Genomic DNA, 12,636 nt, shown 5'->3' with positions numbered 1-12,636 from the left:
AGTGCAAACGTTGGCTTTACAAATGTCAAACTTATTTTAAAACAAATTGACCAAAGGCATCAATTCAAAATTCTAATAGAAATGTAAATTTATTTGTGGTGAAGGTCCTCTTCATCACTTGACTAAGAACATAGCTGATTACACAACAGCACTCAATTTAACCAAATGGCATGTAATGAACAAGCAGACACAAAGCTGAAAGTTTAAATGTATTTTATTGTGTGTTTTCTTGCTGGGGCCTCTCAGCTGCTACTGTGAAGAGAAATGCATAGTAAGGCTTGTGTAGTGTTCAAGGGAATAATTGTATGTTAGCAAATCTGGTGGAATGTTTCTTACCTTTGCTGTCTCCTCAGGTGTTCAGCCTAAAAGAGGCCGCCGGAGGTCTGAACACCTTCTTAAAGGTCCCGGGACAGACCATTGTGATAATTGGAAAGGGGGGGACAGCAAATGCTTGCCAACTGTAAGGGTCTGTTATGGTGACTGTTAGTTGAGTAAGAGGCTTTGAGATGTGTACTCGTAGAGGTATTTGGGGGAAATATATATTTGTTTACTTGTGTTATTTTACCCAATATTGTATGGGGGATCTGGGGAGGGGCTCACCTGCTCAGTGGTAGGGCTCGAGTCATAATTAATGGCAGCCTATAAAAGGGAGCCCGTGCACACAGACAGGGGGTGTGTGTATGATTGGCAGGGCTGTGACCCAGACCTCAGGCCACAGAAGGGGCTTAATTTTCTTTTGTAATGTTTTCTTTTTAAGTCTTTTTGTTTTGTCATGCATTCTTTTGGGTGAAATAAACACTTGGTTGGTTTGCACCTCATCTCGGACTCGAGTTTTCCTGTTTTCATCCAACCGCTACCGGGCCATCCTAACATTATTCTTATGCATTCATCATTTTTTTTTTTTTTTTTTTTTTTTGTCCTCCATTATTGTGTTTTTGCTCCAGGTCCATAAAGAGAGGTGCATCATCAACAAAACAAGAGAAACCCAGACAGTGTTCATGTTTGGTTTTGACTCTCTGTCCAGTTCCAAAGGAGATTATATGAACTATACCCTTCATTTGCATAAAGCTCTATTAACCTGCTTACAGCTTTGTTGTTACAGAAACAACTGATGTCTTATTTGCAAAGCCACGTGTAATGGACTGAGAGTGTGATACAAGATATAATGTTTTTGTTTTCGTGTTGTGCCGATGATATGGTTGTATTTTATGGTAAATCTCTCGTCTGGTTTAGCTCCACGATTCACAATCTTCAGCTACAACCCTTTTCTGGTCATGTATAATGAACAGATGTACGGACGTGTTTTTTTTTTTTTTTTTTTTTTTTTTTTTTTTTTGAAATAATGTGTGTATTAGAATGTGTCTGCCTTTTTATATATGTGGATAGAAGTCTTAAATGCATTGTGTGCGACAAGAAAACTTAACCATTTAAGCAAAAGATAGGAGATTTTTCCACACTGCAGTTTTCTCATGCCTCTGTGAGACATTCAATATTTGCAGATGCATTGCACATTTGAACCTCTAATGGTCTTGTGTATATAAGATACCTGCAAGATAAGTATGCATATTTTTTTTTTTAACTAATTGTTGTTATTTGTGGTTAAATAGACTGAGCAAAGAGAGTCGAAAGTTCTAGGTAAAGTAACGTGCTTTATTTTGTCATCATACAACGAAATTGCATGGTCGGATGGAGGGTTAGTCCTGAGCCGCCGTGAAGCCAGAGTACCCAGAGAAACACGGGGAGAACATGCAAACTCCACACAGAAAGGCCCTAAGAATCGAGCCCTCTCCGCCCTGGGGATTCGAACCAAGGACCTTCTTGCTGTGAGGCACCAGCGCTACCCACTGTTCCACCGTACCACCGGGGTTGAAGGGAAGAGTTTATTCTTGGTTCTGTGGTTTGACTTCAAACATTCTGTTGTGTGGTCTTTAGGAGTTAAAGAGGAAAGTGACTGGCATGGATGGCCTTATGTAGCCTAATAAAAACTCCAGATAGGAAGGAAAAGCATGTTCGCATGTTTGTTGCTGCTCCTGAATAAAAATTTAATAAAAAAATTCAATCCTATTTTCTTCCACTGGTTGCTCTACTGAGAATCTACATGATTAGGCTGATAATAATTGCCAGAGACTTAAGATGAACATGCAGCTTGTGTGAGAAGTACCATCAAGATAAAGATTTCTATTCATTCAGCTTATTGCATGCGTTTGATATTAAACTTCAACCGACCGCACTCGAGTAACATTTTATTTGTGAACTCTGAACACTGAACTGGACACAACACACAGTACCAGTATTCAAGGAACTCTTTAATTCTTGTGAAGGCGCCATTTTGTTTTGTTCGGTTCCTGCAGCAGTCTCTTCGCAGCCATGGGGACGAAGCAGTGTTTAAGTCTGTTTGTGCGGTCTTGCATGAGTTTTCCAGAGAGAAGGCCGGTGAAAAGAGAGTGTCCTGGGTGGGCGGGATTGTCCCGGATCTTTGTGGCCCACTGAGCAATCTTGATGACCCGCTGCGGTTGTTTCTTCTCGGATGCACTCTCTACTGCGCAGTGGTAAAATGTTTTTCAGCAGAGGTGGAGGGAGTTTGTTCCTCCTCAGCGTTCTCAGGAAAAAGAGACACTGCTGGGCCTTTTTAATAATGTGGGTGGTGTTCACAGTCCAGCCCAGGTCCTCTGAACTGTACAGTCTGAGAAACTTGAAGTTTGTGGCCCGCTACACTCCTCTCGTCTTACCCGAGTCTGATGTGCGGCCTGCCCGGAAAATTGTACGACCTGCTAGCTCCACAGCTAGGTCCGGGATCTTCTCATGCAGCCAGGTCTCTGTAATTACCACGATACAGCTGTCTAGCCAGTTGTTAACGTCCCGTATTTTAATCTCGTCCATCTTGTTAACAAAGTGTCGACGGGGATAAGATACAAAAAGTTTGAGGGGATGGGATGAAAAGGGTCGACAGGATGGGATGAGAAGGGTCGAGAACATGAAGGGGGATGAATGTGTAGACGGATGATGGAACCCAGGGAGAGAGACTTCATTTGCCTGGGGGCACATCTCAAGAAGCTCCACATCCTTGTCCCCTGGAATGATAGGTGAAAGAGGAAGAAAATAAAAGAGAGGGATGGGGGTTCGAGCGGTTAAGACTAACCGCTAGAAAGAGAGGGTTAGGACACACTGTTACAGGTAAGCGCAGGACATAGAACGATATGGGGCGTGGTCTAGTTCCCAAATGAAAATTATAATAACCTCATTTGTGGTCTGCACAGAACATGTCAGCCAATACTGTGGCAGACACCACATTATGCCATCCATCCATACACTTTCCCTCATCCAAGATCTCTATCTAATGCAGTTGTCCGACAGTCCTGCATGTTCAATGACAAACTAGTTCTTTCCTAATATTCATTTTGGACAGCCAAGGCTTGCATGCAAACCTAGCCTGCTTTCTATGCAGGTCACATTTGGCAGGCATGCACAAACACAAAGTAAATGTTGCAGCAGATAACAGCAGATTACTTACATGTATTGTCTATACATTAACAACTTTGTAAGTGTATAACTATATATATGTATATAGATAGATAGATAGATTGAGATATATATATATATAGATTTGCAGCTTAAGCAGGAAGTGTGCATAGGTCAGCTCTTACTAGGTGTGATCGCTGATCTCACCCTTCCGCAGTCTTTCTTTTCAAGATCTGTGCTTTGACGCATAGAAGACGTATATTTTACAAGTAGAACAACAGAGAGACAGAACAGACACTGAAAGTGACAATGGACCACACACTGCTCTGTGCGCTGGGCTTATTCTGTGAGTACACCCGTGACGTTCTTTGTATAAACCCGTTTTTTCCAGTCTCTCTGTACTTATACAGTGTTGACGTGGTGGTTTTCATCAAGATACATGCTTAGAATGAAAGCCTGTGTTAATTAATTATCTTAGTAATGTACATAGTCTTGTTTATAGTATTTCTCTTGTTTGATTTCATCTCACTCTTGGTTTTAGTGTTGAATGCAACGCTCTACTGTGAGCACACCGAAGGTAACAGCACAGTTTTTCTATTATCCCTATGCTCACACAAGACAATACTTGCGTACAAGTCCCCTTTGCATTTGTTTGTGATATTTGTAGATGTACTTGCAGTTTTCGAAACGTATCTGAACAAAGCAGTCTTAAAATGGCGTAAAAATGCTGGTTCCTGAAAGCAAACAGGATGTATGTGTGTGCTGTGCGACATCTAACACAACAGTGTCAAAATGAACTGTAGCAAATCTAATTGTGTATATGTATTTGGGTAGCTAAATCGAGTATCTATCACCATGAGTCTGCAACCTACAGTAAAAGTTTCACACTTATATGATTGCACCATTTCACACTGCACTTACATGATGTGCAAACAACTGCTTAGTCATATATAACATATGAATGATTTGCAGTTTAAATTGTTTTTCGTCTATTCTATATTTGACTTACTGTCATTTAAGTCATATGCTAAACTTGTTGCAGTACTGTAGCAAACAGAGCAAGCTTCCGGTATGAAATGAGGAAATGTCATTTTAACTGCCCCACATGCGGAAGAAGACGCTTAGGTGTGGTACGTGCTGCTAGGGCCTTTGACTGCAACAACTACTATTTCCTCACCACTATGTGTTCACTTTACAGCCTATGCCCACCGAAGATGTGCATTTATTTGCATATAGTCACCTTCCTCGGTATAGCCTTGTTTTTATGAACCACCAACCTGACATCATTTCTGAGGAAATGTCCCTGGAAATGTCACACCTAAAACACAGCCATGGTCGGTCTCATGATCTAATGAAAGTGAGAATTCAGCTGCTTCACGGATCAAAAAATAACATGAAAAAAAAAAAAGAAAGCGAAAAGAAAGCCCACTTAATCTATTTTTGGCCGCCATGTCTTCGGCAGCAAAGGCAACATGTTGTATGTGGCTCTGGCCACACTTAAAGGGGAACTACTGTTTTTTACAACCTGGACCCTATTTCTAGCATAAAATACGGTCGTTTACTCACCCAAATAACTTTTGTGTCATTTGCACTCGTTTAGGAAATAATTAGATCACAACTATATGTATAGTGGGAGTGACAGGGCACCGAGACGCAGCCTCTAAATGCATTATCACATTATCTGCCGCGAAAATCGTTAATTTCACCAATATTTTGTTATGATACGCTAGTGCTATTTCCCGATGAGTCCGGAGTTACCTGTTGTCATCATCCGAGGTCTTATTTAGGGTTCTTGGTGCCCTGTCACTCCTGCGGTATGGATTTACGTTGATCTAATTATTTCCTAAATGAGTGCAAATAACACAAAAGTTATTTGGGTGAGTAAACTACCATATTTTACCATATCTAGAGATAAGGTCCAGGTTGTAAAAAACAGCATATCCCCTTTAAGTCTGATTTCCTGGTGGAGTAGTGGTTAGAGATGCAGCTTTGGGACCAAAGGGTCCCAGGTTCGCCCACACCTGTGTCCATATAAGGTGCCATGAGTAAGCACCCAACACACCACTGTGTGAACGAATGGATGGGTCAAATATTTCCCCATGTGAAATCACTACAGTATAAATTACTAGTTAATAATTATCTGAATCCAACTTACACTGAATTTTGAGGTTGAACTATAGCAGGGTGAAAGCCTTTTATGCAGGATGTCTGACCACTTTTTTCTTAATTTTAAAAAGAAAATCACAATAATTTTCATGTTTTATTATTTCTCTCTGAACAGAAAACAGATTTAGAGCCACACTGCGAGCACAAAAGAGAGTCATACCTCTAGGGGGCAGTGTGACACTGACCTGCTCTGTTGAGGGCTCAACTAACTGGAATTATGACTGGTTCAGGCGTACCGCAGAGCTTTCTGAAAGTCAGATTGTCAGAGGTGGTGAAGCAGACCGAGTTATCTCACAGGAAGGCATCTACTGGTGCAGAGGAGCGAGAGAAGACCCAGCTGTCTTCACGGAGAACAGTGACACAATCGCCATTGAAAAAATAGGTTTGCACTTCTGATCATTATGGAAGATTTACAGCATTGCTTGTCTTGATTTTAATTTGTGTGTTATTCGGGTAAACAGTTCCCAATAGGGCTGTTGTGACCATGGAGCCCACGCTGAATCAGATATTCAGCGGCGAGATGATCACTGTCAGATGTGAGATCCTGGGAGGCAAGTCCATTCACTGGGAGTATGAATGGAGAAGACCTAACTCAAACCCACCTTCAAAACACAGTGAACAAAGGATCAGCAGTGCTTCCGAGTACAACAGTGGAAACTACATGTGTAAGGGTAGAAGTGACATTTATTTCTCAACGGAATGGAGCAAACCCGTCACACTGATAGTGTCACGTAAGGATTTTTATATTTACACCTTTCTCTTCGTCGGAATTAGACAACAGGAACATTTAACACTATAAAAGGATAGTGTGAGATCAACTCATAGCAAATTATGTCCCAGCTGATCATAATGGAGCAATAGAAGTCTTTTTAGGTGTGTAGGTCTATGAAACATAAGAGTTAACTCTAAGCCTTTGTACATACAGGTACCTAAGTGCTTTTCATTTCTATGGATACGTTGGACAGTCTGGGCAATGTCCCAGTCTGATTCTGTTGCAATTCCTTGAATGGCCACTTGAGGCTAACCATGGAAGAAAGTCAGTCAACAAAGATTTAAATGTTAAAATACCAAACTTTATATTAGAATTAAACATGTTTGATACCTACAGAAGAGATAAAAAGTAGTCTCTGAATTAATTTACATATGACAACTGTGCAGAGGGTCTATGTCAAAGGTCCCAGCAATTTATTCTGGCATCTGTCCACACACTGTTCAAGCTGACACTGGATGATGTCATCTCTGAGCGCCATGCCCGCTTGTCCACCTGTAATTTGCTAGTGCTATGGTTTGTCCACAACCTCAGAATCGGAAAAATATTCAGCCACGTTGCAAAAAACTAGCAGTAGCAAATTACAGGCAAACAAGCCGACCGTCGTGGGTGCGGGCGGCCCTCAGAGATGACATCATCCAGGTCAGAAGACATCATTCAATAATGGGTAACTCCGGACTCAACGAGGAATAGCACTAGCGTACGATAACAAAATACTGGTGAAATGAACGAGTTTTGCAGCAGATAATGCGTTATTTAGAGGCTGCATTTCGGTGCCCCAGTCACTCCCACTATATGGATATACGCAGATCCAAATATCTCCCGAACAACTACAAATGACACAAAAATTATATGGGTGAGTAAATGATCATATTTTGGGCCAGAAATAAGGTCCAGGTTGTAAAAAACGGTAGTTCCCCTTTAAGTGAAGTATTTCCACACACTTGATGAACCGCTGCTAGTTTGCTGCAATGACCCACTGGGCTCCTCACCTGTCTTCTATGAAGCGTCCATGTTGTTATTGTCATGTGATCAGTAACTAGTCGTCATGATGCTTAAAGCGTCATGGCACAGCAGTGAAGTCAACTAACCGACTATTCGACTAGTCTGTACAACCCGTAATTCTGACCAACATCTACCTAGATTAGATGTTGTCATAACCTGTTGTGTTGCAACTGACTCGACAGACACTTTTAAATCTGATCCCAGTATCAGAGTGGCCAGATGTCTGCAGAAATCTGGTTGGAATCAAATTTCAGACGACCTCCGAATGAAGTTTCGATACAATTTACAAAAGTTGCGTTTCATATGGTGTTATGCTGCCTCAAATTTCTAAATATATCAGGAAATGCGAAATAGTCAGTTGGGTCTAAGCCTGATTTAAACTGAAATAATTTGCAGAGACAGTAACTGAGCTCTCTTGTTCTTTATTTGACAGCACGTAGGCCCCATGCCGAGGTGAGCGCTGACAAATCAGGCCTCACTGTTGGTGATGGTACTGTGAAGCTGACCTGCACTGTGTTCCCACCATCACCTGGCTGGAAACACTTCTGGTACAGAGACGATAAAACCTCTCTACGCCTGACCAAAGATGCCGTTTTCCACTCAAATGGACAAATCACTGTGTCAAAGGAGGGATATTACTGGTGCAGAGGAGGAAGAGGAAACCCTGTTTACTACACAGACTACAGCTATTCAATTGATATTGTCAAAATTGGTGAGTCTGGCAATATGATTGGCTGTTGAGGTTGGTGCTGAAACATTATGTTTCATTTAATGTTCTTACTGATGAGTCTTGATCATGATCAGTCACATACAGGGCTGTTGTGATCCTGCAACCCGAATGGCCTGAGATATACACAGGAGAGACGATTACTCTAAGATGTGAGACTGAGGAGAAAAGAGACACTGAATGGGCGTATGAATGGGAAACAACCAGCTTATACAAGCCTCCAAATGAACATGAATACAGGATTGAGAATCCTTCTCCATCCCACACTGGAGACTACAAGTGTAAGGCCAGACTGAAAAATGGCCTGCACTATTCAACAGAGTGGAGTGATTCTCGCACAGTGACAGTATTGCGTAAGTCATCGTTTTTCTTTCTTGCATGAACGTGATGCATCAGAACGCAACAAAACCACACCAACAGAATATATTTTATATATTCAACATTTTCATTCTGAGAAATGTTTAAACAGCTCGTGCCAAGCCGGTACTCACGGCATCTGCATTGTGGCTGAGACCTGGAGCCTCAGTCACTCTGAAGTGTGAGGTTGGACATCCATCTGAAGGATGGAGGTTTTACTGGTATAAAGCTGTTCCCGAACCAGTCAACTCCTACAGGTATGAGCTGCTACCTGACAGCAGCGGTGGGCATGAGTTCTACATTATTGATGGACAGACACACACAGCAGGATATGTGTGTAGAGCTGGAAGAGGAGACCCAGTGTTTTACACTGATTACAGTGGACTGAAATTCATCTGGTCTGCATGTGAGTTTATTTCTAAGACTGAAGTCAAAAGATGTGAGAGGATGATTTCAGAAGTCATGTATTGATTGGTATTAACGTTAGTTTACCAAAAACCGTTAACTTTTCCTGAACCTAATCAAGCCGCCTAAACCAAATCAAACAATAAGTAATGATTAAAATCAAACAAATTGTTCATATTTCAGTCTTTATATGTTGTTTCTTGTGTAGCTTGCTCTGACCTAATATTACGTTGTTTTTCAGATGTGCAAAATCAAACATTTCTCTCGGTGAGTCCAGACAGAGTACAACACTTCACCAATGAATCTGGTTCACTGAGCTGCGAGGGCAACTCCACCGACTGGAGGATGAGGTGGTCGACTAAGGACGGTCAGCTGTCTGACCTGAAGAGAATGTCTGGCTCCACCTGTAACATCGACACTTTCTGGCACAGTAATGCAGTGTACTGGTGTGAGTCTGGATCAGGAGAGTTCAGCAATGCAGTCAACATCACTATTCAAAGTATGTTTTGATTTCATTTTCACATATGTGATATACCATGAGCATCATTCAACATGTCCTCCAGATAGAATGACAGTTTAAGTTGTTGGTTTCCTGTACTCTCTGAATACTACCCATAAGACCCAGACCACCAATCAGAGAACTAGAGGTTACAAAAGTAGATAGTGGCCTGTCTCACTCTGCCCTGAGTTTTGGCCTGAAAGTTGCACTTGAATGTAACTTTACAAAATCTGCGCAATGATTATGGTTCAAAGAAATATAAACAGTCAGTCTTAAACAGAAACCAAAACTGGAGTCATACTGTGGCCAGTGTTTTGTTGACCCATCCATCCGCCTCAGATGACTTTGGTTGGATTTAGTGTCTGTGCTTCCTCCTCCTTTGTCAGCTAGCTATCCACCCTTTAAAACAGGAGGGGAAAAAGACATTTTGATGCTACAGGGACGTCCCAGTAGCATGGTTTATGGCAGAGCTAAAACAAATAACTACAAAAGATTGGGCTGAAGCCTGATACCAATCCGATCATTTTAATAATGCCTGGATTGACCCCGATACTGATTGCCTGATATCGACATCCCTTGTCACAGTGAAAACTAACTATGGGTTATAATAAGCTGCTTGCACATGTTACCTGAAGGCTGTTTGTATTAGCTAGTATATACAGTATTTATGATCTAGACAGAACATATTTAGGCCTTTGTTCTGTGTGCTTCAGAACATTACATTTGAAACAAAATAGATGAAATGACAGTGAGATGTAACCCTTTAATGAATTAAATTTTTTCTGGGCGGTAGTACAAAATCAGAATATGAAAAAAAAAAGAGAAAGTTGAGACTTAATAATTTAGATTTAGTTGAAATGCGGAGCTTAATGCCTTGAACACAGAATACTGGGAGCACAATTCATTAATGGAAAATCATTTTGTACGGTGAAGGGTTAAGAATGTGCTCTAGGAAGTTTGGTAGTTATGCAATGTCTGTTCACCATTGCACTTTAGCATGTTCTGACGGCCCGCATATGATTTCTTGCCTCAAACTTCCCATTGTTCCCAATTGTTTTCCAGCTGATGATATTATCTTGGTGAGCCCTGTCCATCCTGTGGCTGAGGGAGATTATGTTACTCTTGGCTGCAAACTGAGGAATGAAAATGTAACCTACAATGTGCTTTTCTACCAAAATGACAAACTCCTCCAAAATGACACAAGAGTGGAGCTGAGAATCTCTGCTGTGTCAGAGTCGGATGAAGGCTTCTACAAGTGTGAATACAGAGGAAAAGTGTCACCACAGACTGGGGTAACAGTTAAATGTGAGTATGACTCATTATTTCAGTGGCATTATTTCCCACTGAATTCATTTCTTAATTTCTTCTTCATACATCAGATAAGATAGGAATCCAGAATATGTCATTTTAGTTTATAATGACTTCAAATAACAACACAAAACTTTATATTTTCTTGCTTAGTTTGAAGAACTTGTTCCCTGTACGTCCTCACACAGGCACACATTTAAATCTTTTAAATTGATCCTTTATTTCTGTAGTAGAAAGCAGGTTGTTCCAAGAATCCCAGCAAACTGGCCACAGTTTTTCTTTCTTATTTTTGCTGTATTTCAAACTCTACATGAGACTCATAACTTTTATCCTTTTAGCAATGCTGATTTTAGGGATATAAATAAAATGTGTTTTTAATACCATTCTTACTGTTTTAAAGCTTTGCAGCAACATTTAAATAGAAACTGTAATGTCTGTTTTACAGATTATATTATGCTGGAGAGCCCGGTCCTTCCTGTGGCCGAGGGAGATTCTGTTACTCTTGCCTGCAAATTAAATACAGGGGTGTTGCTTTCCAGTGTGTCTTTCTACCAAAATGACAAACTCATCCAAAACAATACCAGAGGAGCGATGCATATCCCTGCAGTGTCAAAGTCAGACGAAGGCTTTTACAATTGCAAATTCTCAGGAAAGGCGTCACCACGAAGCTGGATGGAAGTAAAATGTGAGTAGACCCTCTGCAGTAAGTTTATTAACTGACAGAGAAGAGATAATGGTATGTGTCATCAGTTAATTTGTAGATCATTACAGAGGGGTCAATTTATGCACCCATTACATCAGTACATGCACTGGTTGGAGAATGTTTGACTGCTCCTTTGATCATGCAAATTATGCTCCGTTGAGACCTAAATGATCCACCTGTAGGGCTTTTTTCTTCTCTTTGCATGCACCACCAATAGAAACACTGCCATGACATAATAGTCAGCTGAAAGTTGGTATAGGAATGCTGCTTAGTTCTGTACAATGTACACACAACAGTGTTGTGCATAAGCTCAATAAAGCCTGAACTCAACTATCCACACAGAAGCGTTGATCTATTTCTCTGTCTTTTGACTTATTTTTATAGCTACCTCTGACATAGGATACACAGTGATGCATTCATGTGTTCAACCAATCAAAATAACACTTTTGCTGGGAAAGTATCTACCCTGAAAGACGACCTCAAAAAGTTTTAAAAACTACAAATGTTCTCAGTTCCCGCAGTATGGCACACAAAAAAAGTTATAGAAACTCATTGTCTGTACATACTGTATATAAAGATGGACAAACCCTTGGTAACGTCACTCCTAGTTCTCCTGAAGAGCAGTTTTGAGGCTCAGCGTGGCGTCTCCGGCTGTTGCCATCTTGGCAGTGCCTGCCTAATTCATGGCTAATTCAAAAACACAAAGACGTGGAGCTTGAGTGGAGCTAGATATGCAGCTGATAACGTCTGATAGCAACCATCTGTCACTAAAAGCAGCCAGGTCCTAAATTAAGCATAACGTTAAGCCTTGATATAATTTATGAGAGTGAATAATATGGAAATGTACACCTGTACAGTTGTCATAAATGAGTGAAATAGCCTTTATTCATTTTATCTCTGTTGGACAGTTTGACATGGAGTTCCGTGCGTATTGACCATAGACTGTATATAAATATGAACAACCTGTCCCTACTTCCTTGCATTGGCCAAACTAACGCTATTTTCCTGAGGATAGGGGCAGCACCATCTTGCGAGTTTGGAGCCGGAATCTGTGGGGTACGAAAGAGGAGTAACACGGATGACCCAACTGCCCTTTTGCCAGACTCACTTGCATTTTTGTTTAATTAATACTGCGCTCTGATCTACCTGGACTAGTTACAAAGAAATGTTGGATTATACACTGTACTTATTGTATTTTTAAATTTTTATTTTTTTTTACAACTCTCATGGTCCTACAG

This window comes from Chelon labrosus, assembly GCF_963514085.1.
Source record: "Chelon labrosus genome assembly, chromosome: 1".
Taxonomy (NCBI): Eukaryota; Metazoa; Chordata; class Actinopteri; order Mugiliformes; family Mugilidae; genus Chelon; species Chelon labrosus.
Note: the sequence above shows the minus strand (reverse complement) of the source record.